Source organism: Nyctereutes procyonoides, unplaced genomic scaffold, assembly GCF_905146905.1.
Source record: "Nyctereutes procyonoides isolate TBG_1078 unplaced genomic scaffold, NYPRO_anot_genome, whole genome shotgun sequence".
NCBI classification, from domain to species: domain Eukaryota; kingdom Metazoa; phylum Chordata; class Mammalia; order Carnivora; family Canidae; genus Nyctereutes; species Nyctereutes procyonoides.
In genome coordinates this window covers 67,906,092-67,926,873 of record NW_026575125.1, presented here as the reverse complement: position 1 = coordinate 67,926,873, position 20,782 = coordinate 67,906,092, and the positions used below count along the sequence as shown (strand labels likewise).

The 20,782-nt window shown below is 38.9% G+C and overlaps 1 pseudogene; it reads right to left on the bottom strand.

Annotated features, from left to right (window-relative positions):
- Positions 1-315: 315 nt before the first annotated feature.
- LOC129517977 (pantothenate kinase 1-like) overlaps positions 316-20,782 on the bottom strand; it is a 33,669-nt pseudogene continuing 13,202 nt past the window's right edge.

Genomic DNA, 20,782 nt, shown 5'->3' with positions numbered 1-20,782 from the left:
TCCCACTTCCTGACATGAATATATGAACACATACTGCCCTCACTCCCCTACCCAAAACACACAATATTTCCCAGGAAGCTTTATAAGTGGTTTCCAAATGCTAGTCTATCTACAGATGGGTTGAATCCGAATAGTAATTTTGGAGGGAGTCATGTACTGAAATACAGATTTCTGGATGCTATATACTAAATTAACATCACTTGTGTGAGGCCCAGGGACCTATATTTTGATCAAATACCCCAGATATTTATGCACATACAGGTTTGTGACCCATGGTAGCGAACTTTATATTGACTCTGGATTTCTGATGTCCATTTAATGTATGACTGCAAAAGGAAGGCAAAAAAGGGCCCTAGCTGGTGAACTTGCAGATTGTTGCTTCAATTTCAATGGTTTTCTTCTCTGATCAAGAATGAAGAAAATGGATACTGTTATCTTCCACTTATGGCTCTGCTTTATATACCTGTGAGAGGAGAATCAAAAAGAGCCAAAAAAAGAAAATACATTTAACATTTTGGCCTGATTTATAATTTTCCATTCCCTCTTACAGCAACCCCAATTCTTTCCTTCATTCTTTCAATACTTACTTTCAATACTACTAACTTACCATGAAGTTTTATGTATGATAATAGTTGTATAATTAAATAATGTATAATTGGTTATAGTAATTTAAGCAAAAAAAGGAGCTCTTTTGAGGAAGTTTGGAATCCAATTATTTTGTTCATAAGGATTATTATCAGTTACCTTGGTTATGTGTTTTTGTTGTAATCAATATTCATAATTGATTATTAATACATCTCATCCTTTGCTTTAGTTATTAAAGTCACTAAAATTTATTTAGCAAGTAACACTTCTTTTTAAATAAATAAAATTTGCTAATTGTTGAAATAATTATTATTAGCGTTCTCATTCTGTTAATTTTACAAAAATTGTTTTTGTCTTGTTTTTGCAATTCATTCATTCAATGAGTTTCCTCCTATTTGAAATTTAAGAACTATATTGCTGATTGTAGGATGGGTATGAATTGCAGTTCTTGACAATGTAATAAGAAGTGAGCTTGAGGAAATAAATATGTATTTAATGATATCCAGCAAGAATAAGGCTTCTATAATGAGGTGTTTTTCTTTGGTTTTGAAGATTATCTTCTAAACACTAGCCTGTATCTACCTGTTTAAGTGTGAAGCTAAAGCTGTGCACTAAAAAAGTAAATACATCTGCTTCATTTATTCATGTCTTTATACAATTTTAGTTAGTTGTTTGTTTGTTTATTTATTTAATCACAGTCACAGAAGAGCATTTTATTCATATCCTCAACCTGCTAACCAGTGTTTAACCAATGTGGTTCTCTTGCTCATAATCAGATATCTCTGTTTGTTTCAGCAGACACAGTAAGACCCTCAGCATATCGGAGACAAAAACATACAGCTTAGAGACAGCTGTTGAATAGCATCATTATTTTTTGAAAATCCCAACAACCTTGCAGTGAGGGATTTTAGGGAAAAGTAGAAGAAACCTTCAATTACTGACAGGTGCTTGTGCTCTTAAACTAGATTCCATAACAATGAGACGAGGTGTACTACTTCTTTCAACCAAAGTTTCAAAATTCTTTACATTTCTCTTTTAATAATCTGCACACTGCAACAGTGTTGGCTGTAAAGTTCTCTTTTTTTCTCTGGCTGCTACAATAAAATTAGAGTACTGTCAATAGAAAAAAAAAGTGTTGCTCCCTAATCTGGGATGCAATAAAATCACACATAACACAAAACAAACCATTTAAAATCAGATGTTTGAAAGAAAACTGATCTTCTGGAATGATATGTCTTCCTAAAAATAAAAATGTTGGAGGAGAGAATAGGGCATAATATAACAAAAACCCTGGAGTTATACCTATCAGGTCACAATAGCAGTAATAAATGTAAAGCTGAAGCCATTTGCTCTGATCAGTGATTCCCAAAGTGTGTTCCACACACTGATGTTCGCTGCTCCCCGTTAACGGTTCATATTAGTGGTTTTGTAACTTAGATCAAACGAAGCCTGTGACAGAACAACTCTGGTTGGACTGAGAGGAGCTGCAGCCCACAGAATGGACATTTCCTTCCCTTCCCCTGCCTGTGGCAGCCCCCGAAAGAGCTCTCTATTAACCTTCAGTCCGCTGTAGCACATTTCCAAAATTACTAGTTGAAAAGCACTTGCAGGGTAACTTGGACATCCAGACAGGATTTGTTGAGGATTGCAAAACATTGGTCATTAATGGGCATTTACCAAATAGCTGGAATATATGATGAGCATGATTACACATGTAATAGAAGCCAAACACCACAGTGAGTTCATTAGCTGCTGTTAAAGATGATCCAGATTCATGGAACTTCCAAGTATGAGAAAATACAAAATGTGATTGTGATTCATGATTTCTCTAAGTGTTAATCAATGAAATGATAAATACCTCTCATTGAGGATAGTGTTTAACTTGTTGTTACCTTGGGCCTAGCTCTATCAATTCAATGACTCCTTCTGGGGGGAAGTCTGGAGTTACTTCAAAATTGTACTCTCATGAGATCGCCATCTAAGGTAAAACAAGCTTGGTTGAAATATTCATTTATCTTTGATGCTCCTGACAGTCCTAGTGAAGCCCTGGGGCAGTTGTGATTTTTCTGTGTGCAAGAAAGCTTAGTTCTGTATGCTCAATGAGAAAAGGTATACCTGGGGTAATTAACTTCCTATATTCTGAACATAAGCAGGATTCAGTGAGGGTGTGTGTGTGCACACACTTGTGCATCAATAGAAGTACTATATTGACTTCTGAGGCTCAATACTTTTTTTTTGTTGTTTGCTGTTATTTGTGCATTGCAGATATTTATCAGTACCCATGACCTCGAAGTACTAAATGCCAGTAGCACCCACCTCCAATAGGGAAGGCCAAAAATTGCCAAAATTCCCCCCCGGGGGTGGGGCGGGCTAAATCTTCCCTTCCCGAGTGGTGAGTCACTGATGCAGACCCCTTACAGATCATGGATATACAGTAGCAAAACAGTGCAGTTTCTCCTAATGGATGAGGGAGGAGTGCAGCAGAATTTCAGGGCTGGAAATGTCCACAGACACTATCTAAGAAACGACTCCCTTCATGGCACAAACAAAGATGTGGAGGCCCAGAGGAGTGACATGATATCTTCATCTTTAAAAACCAATGTTTTCTGGGACGCCTGGGTGGCTCAGCAGTTGAGCGTCTGCCTTCGGCTCAGGGCGTGATCCTGGGGTCCCCAAATAGAGTCCCACATTGGGTTCCCCGCCGGGAGCCTACATCACCCCCTGCCTATGTCTCTGCCCCTCTCTGTGGGTCTCTCATGAATAAATAAAATCTTTTAAAAAGCAAAAACAAACAAACAAACAAACAAAAAACCCCGATGGTTTCAACATCATGTTCCAAAGCACATTCCACATGGCACTAGTTCCTTAAGTCATTTCTCTAAAAACAGGTTCTGGGGTCTCCTAAGTGGGAGAAACACTTCATACCAAATCATTCACTTGCAAGTAAGAAAAACTTTAAAAAATTTCATTTATACAAGGACGTCTCAAAGATTTCTGATCCTGGATCCTCTTCTCCTGTCTGATCCCTACTAACAGGAAGCTGAGCGCCTCTGCCCTTAGGGCGCGAATGCACTAACTACCAGGTACTCTCCCCCTCTTGGAGGGCTGTTTTAAACCTGTCTGTGGTACTCCGAAATTCCTTATGAGGCATGCCAACTATTCCAGTTTTCAGGTGGGACATTTAACCGAGGGTAAAAAACTTTTTTTTTTTTTGGTAAACCCAGTTTGGTTTACTGGTTGGAATGACATGCTTTTAAGCAATTCATCCTGTGCTAGGCACCAAGGAAATTCTAAAAGAAGGCTTCTTCTGAAGCCCTCTCTGACCATCCCAAGCACCCTTTCTTGTGGATCCTACGGTTCCTGCCATTCATTTGGCACTTAACACATACTGCTTTTTGTTTTTGGTGGGTGTGGCCTTCTTCCCTCAACCTGACCAGTTTTCAGCAGGCTAAGGACTATGTTTTATGAATCTTCATATAAATTATCCTCTTGCTATGTTAACATATCATGCAATAAATCCTTTTTAAGCTATTTCTTTTAAAAATGTGCTCAACACAAATAATCTTTTTATAAACTGGTATTCAATATAGAGGCCTGGGTTTAAGTACAGAAAGGTTCTCCCAGCAGAAACCATGTTTACCTGGTCCCTGTAACTCTTTTATAGTTGTCCTTGGAGTATACTGCTAGAATGCTGACACCTGAGCCCATGTTCGCCGGCGAAATAGGGTATGGGTTATCAAGGCAATAAGGCATATATATATATTTTTTTTACACAATTCAGGATTTGTAGGATTTTCAAAATAGTAACATTCCGGCTTGCCGTTGAAGCCGACGGAGTCAACATAAAACAGGCCCTGAATCAGACAGTCCAGTTCATCCAGTTTATGGAGCTGCAGGTCAGCAATCATTCTGAAGTCCTTTTCAACCTGAAAGCCCCGCCTCCGGTGGCGCAGAGGGTGGTGCGAAGGCTGGAGAAGTTCTCGCTGCCCATCTGAATAAACCTGTGCGTGGCACAGCTGGGGAAGCGGATGAAGTGCAGGTTCCCTTTGCGCCCACACCCGGTCAAATTCTTCAGTTCTAGATGGACGTCTCGGATCCCGGTTTTCCCATAAGCCATATTAGAAGTGAAATACTTCATGATGCTCTTCAGGTTCTCCACCTCCTCTTGTTCCTCTTCAGCTGTAATATCCTTCGGTTCGAAGTAGACCAATTTAATCAGCGTTCCGCCGATATCCATGCTGAACCATGGGAATGGCAGCCTGTGTTTCCTCCTTCTCCTCCGCAGCCGGCATTTCTTGGCCGGGAAGTCGTGCTGAGGGGGCAGTGGCTGCGGCTGGAGCTCTGGCAAGAGCGGGAGGCGCGGGGGCTGGACTGGCGGCGGGTGGAAGCCGTTGTGCAGCAGCGCGTTCATGGCTGCAGCGCGGGTGTCGGCGGGGGCCCCCAGGGCGTGCGTGGCTGAGTGCTCCGACCGCCCGCGCGGGTCACCCAAGCGGGGGGCTGGTGCGGCGGCGCGCGGGCCCCGGCTCAGGCGGCCTCTCTGGAGGTCGTTCTCGGGCGTCTTTACTTCCCCGGATCCTCCCTGCGGTTTCTGATTCAGCAGCCGCAGAGCCGGCGCCGGGGAATCGCGAGCCCGGCGCTCCTCCCCTTCTCCCACGGGCTCCTCCGCTTTCTGCTCCGCGCGCCCGCCTCGCCGCGCCCGCCGCCGGGAGCATGCGGGCTCCTGGCACGGAACCGGGGATCCCCGCGGACCCCCAGCCGGGGCCCCCACAGCCTGCCTCCCCCTGATCCCGGGCCGCGCGACTAAAAACGCTGCTTCCTTGCCTCCCCCTTTATACAATTTTAAGTGCTAGGGTTTTCTCTTGGTGATCTAAAATAATATTGAACACTGAGAGTTAGAAAACACAAGTATATTTTCACTATTATCAATGTGCCTTAATAATGTGGAAGAAGGGGCAGTCCAGCTGGCTCAGCCCGGGTGGCTCAGCGGTTTAATGCCACCTTTGGCCCAGGGCGTGATCCTAGAGACTGGGGATCGAGTCCCATGGAGCCTGCTTCTCCCTCTGCCTGTGTCTGCCTCTCTCTCTGTCACTCCTGAATAAATAAATAAAATCTTTTAAAAAAATAATGTGGAAGAAGTTTCTACTTATTTTGGTATTGCTATGCATTTCTTTTGTATCCCCTTGTCATATAGCCTTATCTATTTTTTCTATAAGTTTTAAAGTTTTATTTTTCACATTTAGATCTACACTCTATCTGGTATTAATATTTGTGTGTCCTGTTGGGTATCAGTGTTATGCTGAAATCAGTTTGCCAAAGATGACTGGGTGCATCTCTTCCCAATTTTCCATTCCTTAACATCATGGTTTACCCCATGGTGGGAGTATTTATACTACAGAAATTGGCAAGTAATCAAAATTAGGCTCCAAATCTCCATGTTTTAGAGAATGTGTTGCTAAACATTCCTTGTCACATCACTGAAGGAGGGATCTAATTTTTTCATAGACAAAGTTGTTATGACTAGTTGTCATAACATCACTTAATGTATAATTCATCCTTTATTCACTGAGTGAATAAATTTTCATGAAACAGAAATTACTTTGAAGAATTGAATATTTTTGTGTATAAAAATAATTTATCAAGTACTTAGTAAAATAATTAAGCCAAGATTAAACTGTGTAGTTAATGATCTTAATGTGTTTTTTATTACCAAGATATATAATATATTGATTTTATTAACAGAACAAAATATATAGATAAAATTCTGAGTGAAAATGTCTTTTTATTTTTATTTATTTTTTATTTTTTGTATATTTTTTTTGGAGTTTGATTTGCCAACATATAACATAACACCCAGTGCTTATCCCATCAAGTGCCCCCCCTCAGTCACCCCATCCCCCCGCCGACCTCCCTTTTCACTACCCCTTGTTCATTGGCCGCACTACTATATCAAATCTTTAAAAACCTTAGTAGTGTGGCCAATGGTAAGTAATAAGGAATAAAATCTAAGAATGAGGCACCCCTAAAATCAGCGCTTAAGTGACCACCATTGACTGAAATCAAAGCTCTCTCTGAAGTGTGAGCTATTCTACAACCTTTTTAAATATTTTGAAGAAAGTATTTATTTGCAGACAATCTCTAGATAAAATTTGGGACTTGCTAAAACTGTATGAAATAGGATTTCTTTATGCCATTTAATCCATGGAAACTTAAACTAATGTCTTATATTAAATGTTTCCAATGTTTTCTGAAGTTCACAATATTTTGTTCAAGAATTTCAAAATAGGTATACAAAGGATAAATTGGAATAGCTGGTTTTTTTAAAAAAATATTTTATTTATTTATTCTTGAGAAACACAGAGAGAGAGCCAGAGACACAGGCAGAGGGAGAAGCAGGCTCCATGCAGGAAGCCTGATGTGGGATTGGGATCACGCCCTGAACCAAAGTAGACAACCACTGAGCCACCCTGGCGTCCCTGGAATAGCTGGCTTATTTAAAATATTCATCCATAGTCAAAAAAGCCATAAAGTTTCATAAATGGTGGGAGACCTTAGTGGATATTTGAACAACTGATTTTAGAGACAAGAAAATTGAGGGCCAGAGAAGTTAACTAACATTTGAGTTAGTTGGTCATGTGCCCAGCAGAATGTATGTTGCTTATAGTGACTCTCTTCCTTTTTATTACACATACATATCATTTACATATGACAAAAAAAATCCCCTTGGATAAGGACTACTGAACAATTCTGACCATTGGACCATTGGAACAAAAGTTTGTTGTGTCCTCTATTGCACCCAGTGGCTATGTTTGTTGGCACTTTCTTACATAATGCACAGAAGATAGAAAATGGCTTTCACATGTCCTTATACCAACATTATTTTCTAGCATGACTATTCTGTGTAGATTTTCAATTAAGTTTGAGATTTCCAAGGATAGACTTAAGGAATGAAGAATATAGGGGGAAACTTCTAGGCAATTAGGGTTTCATTAATGATAGCTAATGAGCAAGGATAAAAGTGATATAATGTATGTAAGTGGGAACTAGAAACAAATTACTTTGGAAATACTTAAGAAATACAACTAATACAATTTATTTAGCTAGATATCAACCATTTAGGTCAGAGGCACTATGGAAAGGGCTGATTCCACTAGATGAGAAGATAAGAGATATCAGGCTACCATTTTACATGCTCTCAGCCATTTAAATCTAAATTTGTGTAACCAAGAGTTTAGAACAGGGGTTTCTCTTAAGATATTTAGAATTAAGTAGACCTGGATTCAGATCCCTTTTTTGCCTTCGTTATTTGTGAAATCTCAGATAATACATTTTATAAATCTTGAGATTTAAAAAAAAGATTCCAAAATCATGAAGTATTTCAAATATAAAAGTAAAGACTATAGCAAACACCTATGTTCTCTCCATCCATGTTTGAAAAATACCAAATATATTTTTGATATTTGATGCAGATTTATTTATAATAAATACAGTTTTACTTCTCTCTCATCTCATGCATGTCCCATCATCCACAGAAATACCTAATGCCCTGGAGATGATATTTTTACATCCCATGAGTGCATTTTTACAATTTTTTATTGTAAAAAATAACATAAAATTTACCATCTTAACCATTTTATTATTTTTAAAAAATTAAAGATTTATTTATTTTAGAGATAGGGGAGAAGCAGTGGGAGAGGGAGGGAGAGAGAATCTTAAACAGACTCTTGGCTGAGCTCAAACCCTGACATGGGATTCAATTTCATGACCCTGACATCACTACCTGAGCTGAGACCAAGAATTGGATGCTTAACTGACTGTGCCACCCAGGTGCCCCTATTTTTTTATTTTAAATTCCAGCATAGCTAACACACAGTATTATATTAGTTTTAGGTATATAGTATAGTGATTTAATAATCTGTACATTACCCAGTGCTCATCACAACAGGTGCATTCCTTAATCCCCATCACCAATTTCACCCATTCCCCTACCCACCTCCCCTCTGGTAACCATCAGTTTGCTTTCTATAGTTCAGAGTATGTTTCTTGATTTGTTCCTTTTTCCTTTGCTCATTTTCTTTTTGTTTCTTAAATGCTATGTATGGAAGAAATCATATTTGTCTTTATCTGACTTATTTCACATAGCATTATATTCTCTAGCTCCATCAATGTCATTGCAAATGATAAGATTTTATTCTTTTTTACAGCAAAATTATATATATATATATATCCATTATCTATGGATGGACATTTGGGGGTGCTTCACTACTTGGTTATTGTATATAACCCTGCTATAAGCATAGGGTTGCATGTATCCCTTTGAATTAATGTTTCTGTAATTTTTAGGTAAATACTCAGTAGTATGATTACTGGATAATAGGGCAGTGCTATTTTTTAATATTGAGGAACCTCCACACAATTTTCCATAGTGGCAACACCAGTTTGCATTCCTACAAGCAGAGCACGTGGTTTTCTTTTTCTTCACATCCTCACCAGCATTTATTGTTTCTTGTGTATTTGATTTCAGCCATTCTGACAAGTATGAAATGATACCTCATTATAGTTTTTATTTACATTTTCCTGTTGATGAGTGATGTTGAGAATCTTTTCAATTGTTGGCCATCTGGATGTTTTCTTTGGAGAAATGTCCCTTCATGTCTTCTGCCTATTTTTAATTAGAGTATTTGTTTTTTGGGTGTTGAGTTGTATAAGTTCTTTATAAGTTTTGGATACTAATCTTTTATTGGATATGTCATTTGCAAATATCTTTTCCATTCCATAAAAAGCAGTAGGCTGCTTTTTAGTTTTGTTGATCATTTACTGTGCAGAAGCTTTTTATTTTAATGGAATCCCAATAGTTTATTTTTGCTTTTATTTCCCATGCCTCAGGAGACATATCTAGAAAAATATTGCTACAGCTGATGTCAAAGAAGTTACTGCCTGTGCTATCTGCTAAGATTTTTATGGCTTCAGATCTTTCATTTAAGTCTTTAATCTATTTGGAATTTATTTTGGGGTATAGTGAAAGAAGGTGGTCCAGTTTCATTCTTTTGAATGTAATTATCCAGTTTTCCCAATATTGTTTGTTGAAGAGACTGTTTTATCCCCCAGTGGATATTCTTTCCTACATTGCCAGATGATTGACCATATAATTTTGGGTTAATTTCTGTGTTCTCTATTCTATTCTATTGATCTATATGTCTATTTTTGTGCCAGTACCATACTGTTTTGATTACTACATCTGAGTAATATCAATTGAAGTCTAGAACAGTGATAACTCCAGCTTTGGTTTTCCTTTTAAATTTGCTATGGCAATTTGGGACCTTTTGTGTTTCCATATACATTTTAGGATTCTTTGTTCCAGTTCTGTGAAAAATGCTGTTGGTATCTTGATAAGAATTGAATTAAATCTTTAGAATGCTTTGGGTATTACAGAAGTTTTAACAATATTTGTTCTTCCAATCTATGAGCATGGAGTGTCTTTCCATTACTTTGTGTCATGTTCAGTTGCTTTCATCAGTGTTATAGCTTTCAGAGTACATATTTTTAATCTATTTGGTTCAGTTTATTCTTAGATATTTTATTCTTTTTGGTGCAATTTTAAATGGGACTGTTTTCTTAATTTCTCTTTCTGCTTGTTCATTAGTGTATAGAAATGCAACATATTTCTGCACATTGATTTTTTTTATCTTGTGACTTTGCTGAATTTGTGTATTACTTTTAGCAGGTTTGTGTGTGTGTGAAATCTTTAGGGTTTTCCATATAGAGTATTTTGTCATCTGTAAATAGTGAATGTTTTACTTCTTCCTTACCAATTTGGATACCTTTTATTGCTTTTTGTTGTTTAATTGCTGCGGCTAGGACTTCCAGTACTATGTTGACTAAAAGTGTTGAGAGCGGACATCCTTGCCTTATTCCTGATTTTAGGGGAAAGCTGTCAGTTTTTCCCCATTAGGTATAATGTTTGCTGTGTGTTTTCCTATGGCCTTTATTATGTTGTGGTGTTTCCTCTAAACCTACTTTGTTGAGGGCTTTTATGATGAATGGATGTTGTACTTTGTCAAATGCTTTTCCTGTGTCTATTGAAATGCTCATAAGGTTTTTATCCTTACTCTTATTGATGTGATGTAACACATCAATCGAATTGCGACTATTCCACCACACTTAGATACTGGGAATAAAGCCTACTTGACTGTGGTGAATGATTTTTTAAAATATATTTTTGGTTTCTGTTTGCTAGTATTTTTTGAGGATTTTGGCATGTAGGTCCATCAAAGATATTGGCCTTTAGCTCTCTCTCTTTTTCTGGTATCTTTATCAGATTTTGGTATCAGGGTAATGCTATCCTTGCGGAATGAATTTGGAAGTTTTCCTTCCATTTTAATTTTTTGGAATAGTTTGAGAATAGGTATTAACTCTTCTTTAAATGTTTGGAAAGAAGATGTTGTATATATATATACAATGGAACATTACTCAGCCATTAGAAACGACAAGTACCCACCATTTGCTTCGACATGGATAAAACTGTAAGGTTTATGCTGAGTGAAGTAAGTCAATCGGAGAAGGACAGACATTATATGGTCTCATTCATTCAGGTAATATAAAAAATAGTGAAAGGGATTAAAGGGGAAAGGAGAGAAAATGGGTGGGAAATATCAGTGAGGGTGACAGAACATGAGACACACCTAACTCTGGGAAACAAACAAGGGGTAGTGGAAGGGGAGGTGAGCGGGGGGATGGGTTGACTGAGTGATGGGTACTGAGGGGGGCACTTGATGGGATGAGCACTGGGTGTTATGCTATATGTTAGCATATCGAACTCCAATAAAAAAGTATACAAAAAAAGCAATAAAAAATTCCACTTCACTTAAAAAAATAAATGGTTGGTAGAATTCAACTGTGAAGGCATCTAGTCCTGGACTTTTGTTCATTGGAAGTTTTTTGATTACTGATTCAATCTCCTTGCTGGTATTTGGTTCATTCAAATTTTCTATTTCTTCCTGCTTCAATTTGGCAGATATTCGAGGAGATATTTTTTATCCTTTTATTTTGTGATTTCCTTGACTGATTTTTTAATAGAAGTATTTATTTTTACTGTTTTTCTGTTTTACGTTCATACTGTCACTCTGGTCTCTTCTTTTCACTCAAAGAGTCCCCTTTCATATCTCTTGCAGGACTAGTTTAGTGGTTATAAACTCCTTTAGTTTTTGCTTATCTGGGAAGCTCTTTATCTCTCCTTCTATTCTGAACGATAGCCTTGCTAGATAGAAAAATCTTGGCTACAGATTTTTCCCACTCAGCATGTTAATTATATCATGCCACATATTTCTGGTTTTCCAAGTTTCTGATGAAAAATCTACTAATAGATTTATGAGAGTCCCCTTGTATGTCACTGTCTTCTTGTCTTGCTGCTTTGTAAATTTTTTTTATCACTCCTTTGACATTTATTTTATTTTATTATTTTATTGTTAATGATTTTATTTACTTATTTTATTTTAGAGAGATTGAGCACTAGTATGGGGATGGGAGGAGAGAGAGGGAGAGAATCTCAAGCAGACTCTATTTTAAGCATGAAGCCCAATGCAGGTCTTCATCTCATGACCCTGAGATCATGACCTGAGCCAAAACCAAGAGTCAATTACTCAACTGACTGAGCCACCCAGGCACCCCCATTTAAATTACATGTCTTGGTGTGGATCTACTTTTGCTGATTTTGCTTGGGGATTCTCTCTGTGCCTCCTGGATCTAGATATCTGTTTTCTTCCCCAGATTAGGAAAGTTTTCAGCTATTATTTCTTCAAATACATTTTCTGCCTCCTTTTTCTCTCACTTCTTGTGGCATTCCTATAATGTAAATTTTAATGCATGTGATGAAGTCATTGACTCCATAAGTCTATTCTAATTTTGCATAATTATTTTTCTTTCTTTCTTTCTTTTTTATTTTTTATTGGTGTTCAATTTGCCAACATATAGAACAACATCAAGTGCTCATCCCATCAAGTGCCCCCCTCAGTGCCCGTCACCCAGTCACCCCCACCCCCGCCCACCTCCCCTTCCACCACCCCTAGTTCGTTTCACAGAGTTAGGAGACTTTCATGTTTTGTCTCCCTTTCTGATATTTCCAACTCATTTTGTCTCCTTTCCCCCTATTCCCTTTCACTATTTTTTATATTCCCCAAATAAATGAGACCATATAATGTTTGTCCTTCTTCTCTTTCCTTCATGGATGTATCTTGCAAGAAGTTGCTGTGGCCAAGTTCAAGAAGGGTGTTGCCTGTGTTCTCCTCTAGGATTTTGATGGAGTCTTGTCTCACATTTAGATCTTTCATCCATTTTGAGTTTATATTTGTGTATGGTGTAAGAGAATGGTCTAGTTTCATTCTTCTGCATGTGGATGTGCAATTTTCCCAGCACCATTTATTGAAGAGACTATCTTTTTTCGAGTGGATAGTCTTTGCTCCTTTGTCAAATATTAGTGGACCATAAAGTTCAGGGTCTACTTCTGGATTCTCTATTCTGTTCCATTGATCTATGTGTCTGTTTTTTTGCCAGTATCACACTATCTTGATGACCACAGCTTTGTAGTACAACCTGAAATCTGGCATTGTGATGCCCCCAGCTATGGTTTTCTTTTTTAATATTCCCCTGGCTATTCAGGGTCTTTTCTGATTCCACACAAATCTTAAAATAATTTGTTCTAACTCTCTGAAGAAAGTCCATGGTATTTTGATAGGGATTGCATTAAATGTGTAAATTGCCCTGGGTGACATCGACATTTTCACAATATTAATTCTGCCAATCCATGGGCATGGAAAATTTTTCCATCTCTTTGTGTCTTCTTTAATCTCTTTCAGAAGTGTTCTATAGTTTTTAGGGTATAGATCCTTTATCTCTTTGGTTAGGTTTATTCCTAGGTGTCTTTTGGTTTTGGATGCAATTGTAAATGGGATTGACTCCTTAATTTCTCTTTCTTCAGTCTCATTGTTAGTATAGAGAAATGCCACTGACTTCTGGGCATTGATTTTGTATCCTGCCACACTGCCAAATTGCTGTATGAGTTCTAGTAATCTTGGGGTGGAGTCTTTTGGGTTTTCTATGTAAAGATTCAGGTCATCTGCAAAGAGGGAGAGTTTGACTTCTTTGCCACTTTGAATGCCTTTTATTTCTTTTTGTTGCCTGATTGCTGAGGCTAGGACTTCTAGTACTATGTTGAATAGCAGTGGTGAGAGTGGACATCCCTGTCTTGTTCCTGATCTTAGGGGAAAGGCTCCCAGTGTCTCCACATTGAGAATGATATTTGCTGTGGGCTTTTCGTAGATGGCTTTTAAGATGCTGAGGAATGTTCCCTCTATCCCTACGCTCTGAAGAGTTTTAATTAAGAACGGATGCTGTATTTTGTCAAATGTTTTTTCTGCATCTATGGAGAGGATCATATAGTTCTTGTATTTTCTCTTGTGGATATGATCTATCACGTTGATTGCTTTACGAGTGTTGAACCAGCCTTGCATCCTGGAGATAAATCCCACTTGGTCATGGTGAATAATTTTCTTAATGTGTTGTTGGATCCTATTGGCTAGTATCTTGTTGAGAATTTTTGCATCCATGTTCATTATATTGGTCTATAATTCTCCTTTTTGGTGGGGTCTTTGTCTGGTTTTGGAATTACGGTGATGCTGGCCTCATAGAAAGAGTTTGGAAGTATTCCATCTCTTTCTATCTTTCCAAACAGCTTTAGTAGAATAGGTATGGTTTCTTCATTAAACATTTGATAGAATTTCCCAGGGAAGTGATATGGCCCTGGACTTTTGTGTCTTGGGAGGTTTTTGACGACTGCTTCAATTTCCTCCCTGGTTATTGGCCTGTTCAGTTTTCTATTTCTTCCAGTTCCAGTTTTGGTAGTTTGTGGCTTTCCAGAAATGCACCCGTTTCCTCTAGATTGCCTAATTTATTGGCATATAGCTGCTCATACAATATTTTTAAAATCCTTTGTGTCCTTGGTGTTAGTCATGATCTCTCCTTTCTCAGTCGTGATTTTATTTATTTTTTATTTTTTTTTCAGTCGTGATTTTATTAATTTGAGTCATTTCTCTATTCTTTTTAATAAGGCTGGCTAATGGTTTATCTATCTTATTAATTCTTTCAAAGAACCAACTCCCGGTTTTGTTGATCTATTCCACAGTTCTTCTGGTCTCTATTTCATTGAGTTCTGCTCGAATCTTTATTAACTCTCTTCTTCTGCTGGGTGTAGGATATATTTGCTCTTTTTTCTCTAGCTCCTTTAGGTGCAAGGTTAGCTTTTGTATTTGAGTTCTTTCCAGTTTTTGGATGGATGCTTGTATTGGGTTGTATTTCCCCCTCGGGACTGCTTTTGCTGTATACCAAAGATTTTGAACGGTTGCATCTTCATTCTCATTACTTTCCATGAATCTTTTTGATTCTTCTCTAATTTCCTGGTTGACCCTTTCATCTTTTAGCAAGATGGTCCTTAACCTCCACCTGGTTGAAATCCTTCCAAACTTCTTCTTATGATTTATTCTTTTTATTTTTTATTTTTTAATAAATTTATTTTTTATTGGTGTTCAATTTAAGAACATACAGAATAACACCCAGTGCTCATCCCATCAACTGCCCCCCCTCAGTGCCCGTCATCCATTCACCCCCACACCCCACCCTCCTCCCCTTCCACCACCCCTAGTTCGTTTCCCAGAGTTAGGAGTCTTTATGTTCTGTCTCCCTTTCTGATATTTCCCACACATTTCTTCTCCCTTCCCTTATATTCCCTTTCACTATTATTTATATTCCCCAAATGAATGAGAACATATAATGTTTGTCCTTCTCCGATTGACTTACTTCACTCAGCATAATACCCTCCAGTTCCATCCACCTTGAAGCAAATGGTGGGTTTTTGTCGTTTCTAATGGCTGAGTAATATTCCATTGTATACATAAACCACATCTTCTTTCTCCATTCATCTTTTGATCGACACCGAGGCTCCTTCCACAGTCTGGCTATTGTGGACATGGCTGCTATAAACATCGGGGTGCAGGTGTCCCGGCGTTTCATTGCATCTGTATCTTTGGGGTAAATCTCCAACAGTGCAATTGCTGGGTCTTAGGGCAGGTCTCTTTTTAACTCTTTGAGGAACCTCCACACAGTTTTCCAGAGTGGCTGCACCAGTTTACATTCCCACCAACAGTGTAAGCGGGTTCCCTTTTCTCCGCATCCAACATTTGTGGTTTCCTGCCTTGCTAATTTTCTCCATTCTCACTGGTGGGAGGTGGTATCTCATTGTGGTTTTGAATCGTATTTCCCTGATGGCAAGTGATGCAGAGCATTTTCTCATGTGCATGTTGGCCATGTCTATGTCTTCCTCTGTGAGATTTCTCTTCATGTTTTTTGCCCATTTCATGATTGGATTGTTTGTTTCTTTGGTGTTGAGTTTAAGAAGTTCTTTAAGGATCTTGGAAACTAGCCCTTTATCTGATAGGTCATTTGCAAATATCTTCTCCCATTCTGTAGGTTGTCTTTTAGTTTTGTTGACTGTATCCTTTGCTGTGCAAAAGCTTCTTATCTTGATGAAGTCCCAATAGTTCATTTTTGCTATTGTTTCTTTTGCCTTCGTGGATGTATCTTGCAAGAAGTTACTGTGGCCGAGTTCAAAAAGGGTGTTGCCTATGTTGTCCTCTAGGATTTTGATGGAATCTTGTCTCACATTTAGATCTTTCATCCATTTTGAGTTTATCTTTGTGTATGGTGCAAGAGAGTGGTCTAGTTTCATTCTTCTGCATGTGGATGTCCAATTTTCCCAGCACCATTTATTGAAGAGACTGTCTTTCTTCCAATGGATAGTCTTTCCTCCTTTATTGAATAGTAGTTGACCATAAAGTTCAGGGTCCACTCCTGGGTTCTCTATTCTGTTCCATTGATCTATGTGTCTGTTTTTGTGCCAGTACCACACTGTCTTGATCATCACAGCTTTGTAGTACCACCTGAAATCTGGCATTGTGATGCCCCCAGATATGGTTTTATTTTTTAATATTCCTCTGACTATTCGGGGTCTTTTCTGATTCCACACAAATCTTAAAATAATTTGTTCTAACTCTCTGAAGAAGGTCCATGGTATTTTGATAGGGATTGCATTAAACGTGTAAATTGCCCTGGGTAACATTGACATTTTCACAATATTAATTCTGCCAATCCATGGGCATGGAATATTTTTCCATCTCTTTGTGTCTTCCTCAATTTCTTTCAGAAGTGTTCTATAGTTTTTAGGGTATAGATCCTTTACCTCTTTGGTTAGGTTTATTCCTAGGTATCTTATGATTTTGGGTGCAATTGTAAATGGGATTGACTCCTTAATTTCTCTTTCTTTAGTCTCATTGTTAGTGTATAGAAATGCCATTGATTTCTGGGCATTGATTTTATATCCTGCCATGCTACCAAATTGCTGTATGAGTTCTAGCAATCTTGGGGTGGAGGCTTTTGGGTTTTCTTTTTTTTTTAATTTTTTTATTTATTTATGATAGTCACACACACACATAGAGAGAGAGAGGCAGAGACACAGGCAGAGGGAGAAGCAGGCTCCATGCACCGGGAGCCTGACGTGGGATTCGACCCCGGGTCTCCAGGATCGCGCCCTGGGCCAAAGGCAGGCGCTAAACCGCTGCGCCACCCAGGGATCCCCGCTTTTGGGTTTTCTATGTAGAGTATCATGTCATCAGCGAAGAGGGAGACTTTGACTTCTTCTTTGTCAATTTGAATGCCTTTAATGTCTTTTTGTTGTCTGATTGCTGAGGGTAGGACATCTAGTACTATGTTTAATAGCAGTGGTGAGAGTGGACATCCCTGTCTTGTTCCTGATCTTAGGGGAAAGGCTCCCAGTGCTTCCCCATTGAGAATGATATTTGCTGTGGGCTTTTCGTAGATGGCTTTTAAGATGTCGAGGAAAGTTCCCTCTATCCCTACACTCTGAAGAGTTTTGATCAGGAATGGATGCTGTATTTTGTCAAATGCTTTCTCTGCATCTAATGAGAGGATCCTATGGTTCTTGGTTTTCTCTTGCTGATATGATGCATCACATTGATTGTTTTACGAGTGTTCCTCATGATCTTTTAATTGTTTTTTCTTTTTTCCTCTCTTTCCCTCTTTGCCATCAACTTGTCTTCTATGTTACTCACTTGTTCTTCTGCTTCGTTAACCTTCGTCATTAGCACCTCCAGTTTGGATTGCATCTCATTAATTGATTTTTAATTTTGCCCTGATTAGATCTAAATTCTGCAGTCATGGAGTATCTTGAATCATTTATGCTTTTTTTCTAGAGCCATCAGTTTCTTTATAATTGTGATCTGAATTGACTTTCTGACATTGAATTATAATCCAAATTTTGTAAATCTGTAGGAGAGTAGGAGAGTATACTGTTTCTGATTCTTTCTTTTGTGGTGATTTATTCATTTTGCTCAGTGCAGAGTGGGCAAAAACAAGTTATACTGGAAAAAGGAGAAAAAGAGAAAAACAAAGTGTGTGTGGGGGGAAACAAACAGAAAACAAAAAACAATTGGGAGTATCCTCTGATTCTATATACTGTAAATCCTTCGACTTCCCCTGGATATTTCCAGTGCTGCTTGGTCAATAACTTGCTTTTCCCCTGTCCTTCCAGCTGATCTTCTGGTGGAGGCTCCTGCTGTGCTGATTCTCAGGTGTGTGCACCTAGAGGAGCTGCCCCGCCTACTGTCAGGTGCAAGGCTCAGTGTTAGCTGTTTATCCTGTGATGCCCCTGCTCAGTCCCAGGTACAAGGCGACACCAGGAGAGGGAACAAGGATGGTGGTGGCCAGCTCTCCAATCCTTGAGTCAGCTCCTGCAGTAACTCCCGCAGCTCCAGCCTGCAGGGGCTTGGATGCTCTGGGGTAGGGTACACCTATTTGCACAGCTCAGGGCCGCCCAGCGGCAGGAGCATTCCTGTTGTCCTGTGTCCTCCCGGTCTCTGCCTGTCTCGGGGGGATTGCCAGATCTTGGGCTGTGTCCCCCCGCAACCTTGGCTCCGGGTCTGCACTGCTGGAATTGCCGCTCCTGGGCCCTGCAGCCCGCTCTGTGCGCTCTGTGCGTAGCTGCTGCCTGAGCTGCTCCCGGGTCCCTGCTGTGCGTGCGCTCCACCCCTTTATGGAGCTCGGCCCACGGTGTGTGATGCACTCTCCCCGAGACACACTCCCTGTTAGTGCCCCTGGGAGCATGAGGACTTCACTGCCTCTCCGGGGATCCTGCCTGAGCTCCCCAGAGCGCCTTTCTGTCAGGGAAGATTGGTAAAACTCCCACTTCTCTGGCACTGGGCTTTCCTGTCCTGGGGGCACTCGCCTTGTGGCCTTAGCCCGGCTCCTTGGGGGGGCCACTCCCCCTTGGATGCTTTTTTATTTCTTTATTTTTTTTCCATCTTCCTACCTTGAAAGAAGCACAAACTCTTCTCACTGTAGCATTCCAGCTGTTCTCTCTTTAAATCTGAGATCGAATTCGTAGGTTTTCAGAATGATTTGAAAGTTATCTAGGTAAGTTGGTGGGGACAGGTGACTTGGGGACCCTACTCTTCAACCATCTTGCCCCCTCTCCCCGGGTATATCTTATATGATACAGGGTTAGTTTACAGATACCTTTTATGTGTTGAAGTCTTTCTAAGTTAAAATTGTACTTTTTTCTTAGTAAAAGTTGAATGTCTGATTTCTATATTGATGTTTTGACATCTCACCCTCAGTAGATGGTTCTGAAATCTCATCAGTTGGGTGTTCATTAGGTCAAGAATGACTAGTTGGACATATTTTTCTTAACTGTTTTTAAACTTATTCCTCTTAGGTTCTGTTAAAACCTCTTATACTGGTCCTATTTTCTTGAAAACTCTAAGTCACTTTTTTAATCTTCCATAGTCACACATATATTTCACTCAGTCTCATTTTATTTCTTATAGATTTACTGACATAAAGTTATCATTTAATGTATGATTATTATAATGTATCTATATAAACTTATCAAGGTTTAATAATCACAATTGTAAATATAACCAGTATTATCAATACAAATGTAATTGCTATTGCCTTATTGCTAATTGTGAACACTATTGTTAATATACTGTTATTAATAGTAATGCATGATACCTCATGTTGTGAAATATTCAGAGTGCATGGATTTTAATCATATAGTTAATGTAGTTACTTTTTTCAAAAAAAAATATCTCAAACATTAACAGTTTTATTCCAGTGTAGATCTTATGGACTATCTTGATTAAATAGCGAGTACCTATTATCTTTAAGATACAGAGATAGATACCAAGGGTATATACTCATATGAGAGTTTAGGCCTTTGAGGAACTTGTAGTCTTATTGGGAATACAAAATACACCATAAATCACAGAATCTCTGGGTGCAAAACTTCCCTTTCTTAGTTTGCTCAGGTTCCTTTAACAAAATAACATAGATTGGGTGACTTAAACAACGGACATTTATTCTTTTGCACCAAGATCAAGGCGCTAGCAGATTTTGTATCTGGCGAGGACCTGCTTCTTGGCTTGTAGATAGCCCTTTTTTAACTGGGTACACACGTGGCCTTTCCAAGGTATGTGCTTATGGAGACATCTCTTTGTCTTCTTCTTCTAAGGGCATTTATCCCATCACAAGCCTCCCACCCTCCTGACCTAATCTAATTTAACTCTATTTCTCAAAGGCCCCACCTACTTAATACCATTACATTTGTGTTAGAGATTAAATATATGAATTTTCAGGGAACACAAGTGTACAGCTCATAAAAGTCCTTAAAGTTAATTTAACTTGATCCTTAAGTCCTCTTACACTCCATAAAATAGTCACACTGTCTCTTATTATTTCCAATAATGAGAACTTCATTTCCTGAGGCAGCAGCTCCCTCTGTGTTGAATTCATACTGATTACTAGAAAGTTCTTTTTAAAAATTTAGTTGAGAGGCACCTGGGTGGCTCAGTTGGTTGAGCATCTGACTCTTGATTTAGGCTCAGGTCATGATCTCAGAGTCCTGGGATTGAGTCCTGCCTGGGGCTCTGCATTCAGCTGGGAGTCTGCTTGAGATCCTCTCTCCAGTTTCCTCTGCCCCTCCCCGACTTATTCACATGTGCTCTCTCTTTCTCTCTCTCTCTCTAAAATAAATCTTTGAAACATAAATAAATGAATAAAATTTAGTTGAAAGTAATCT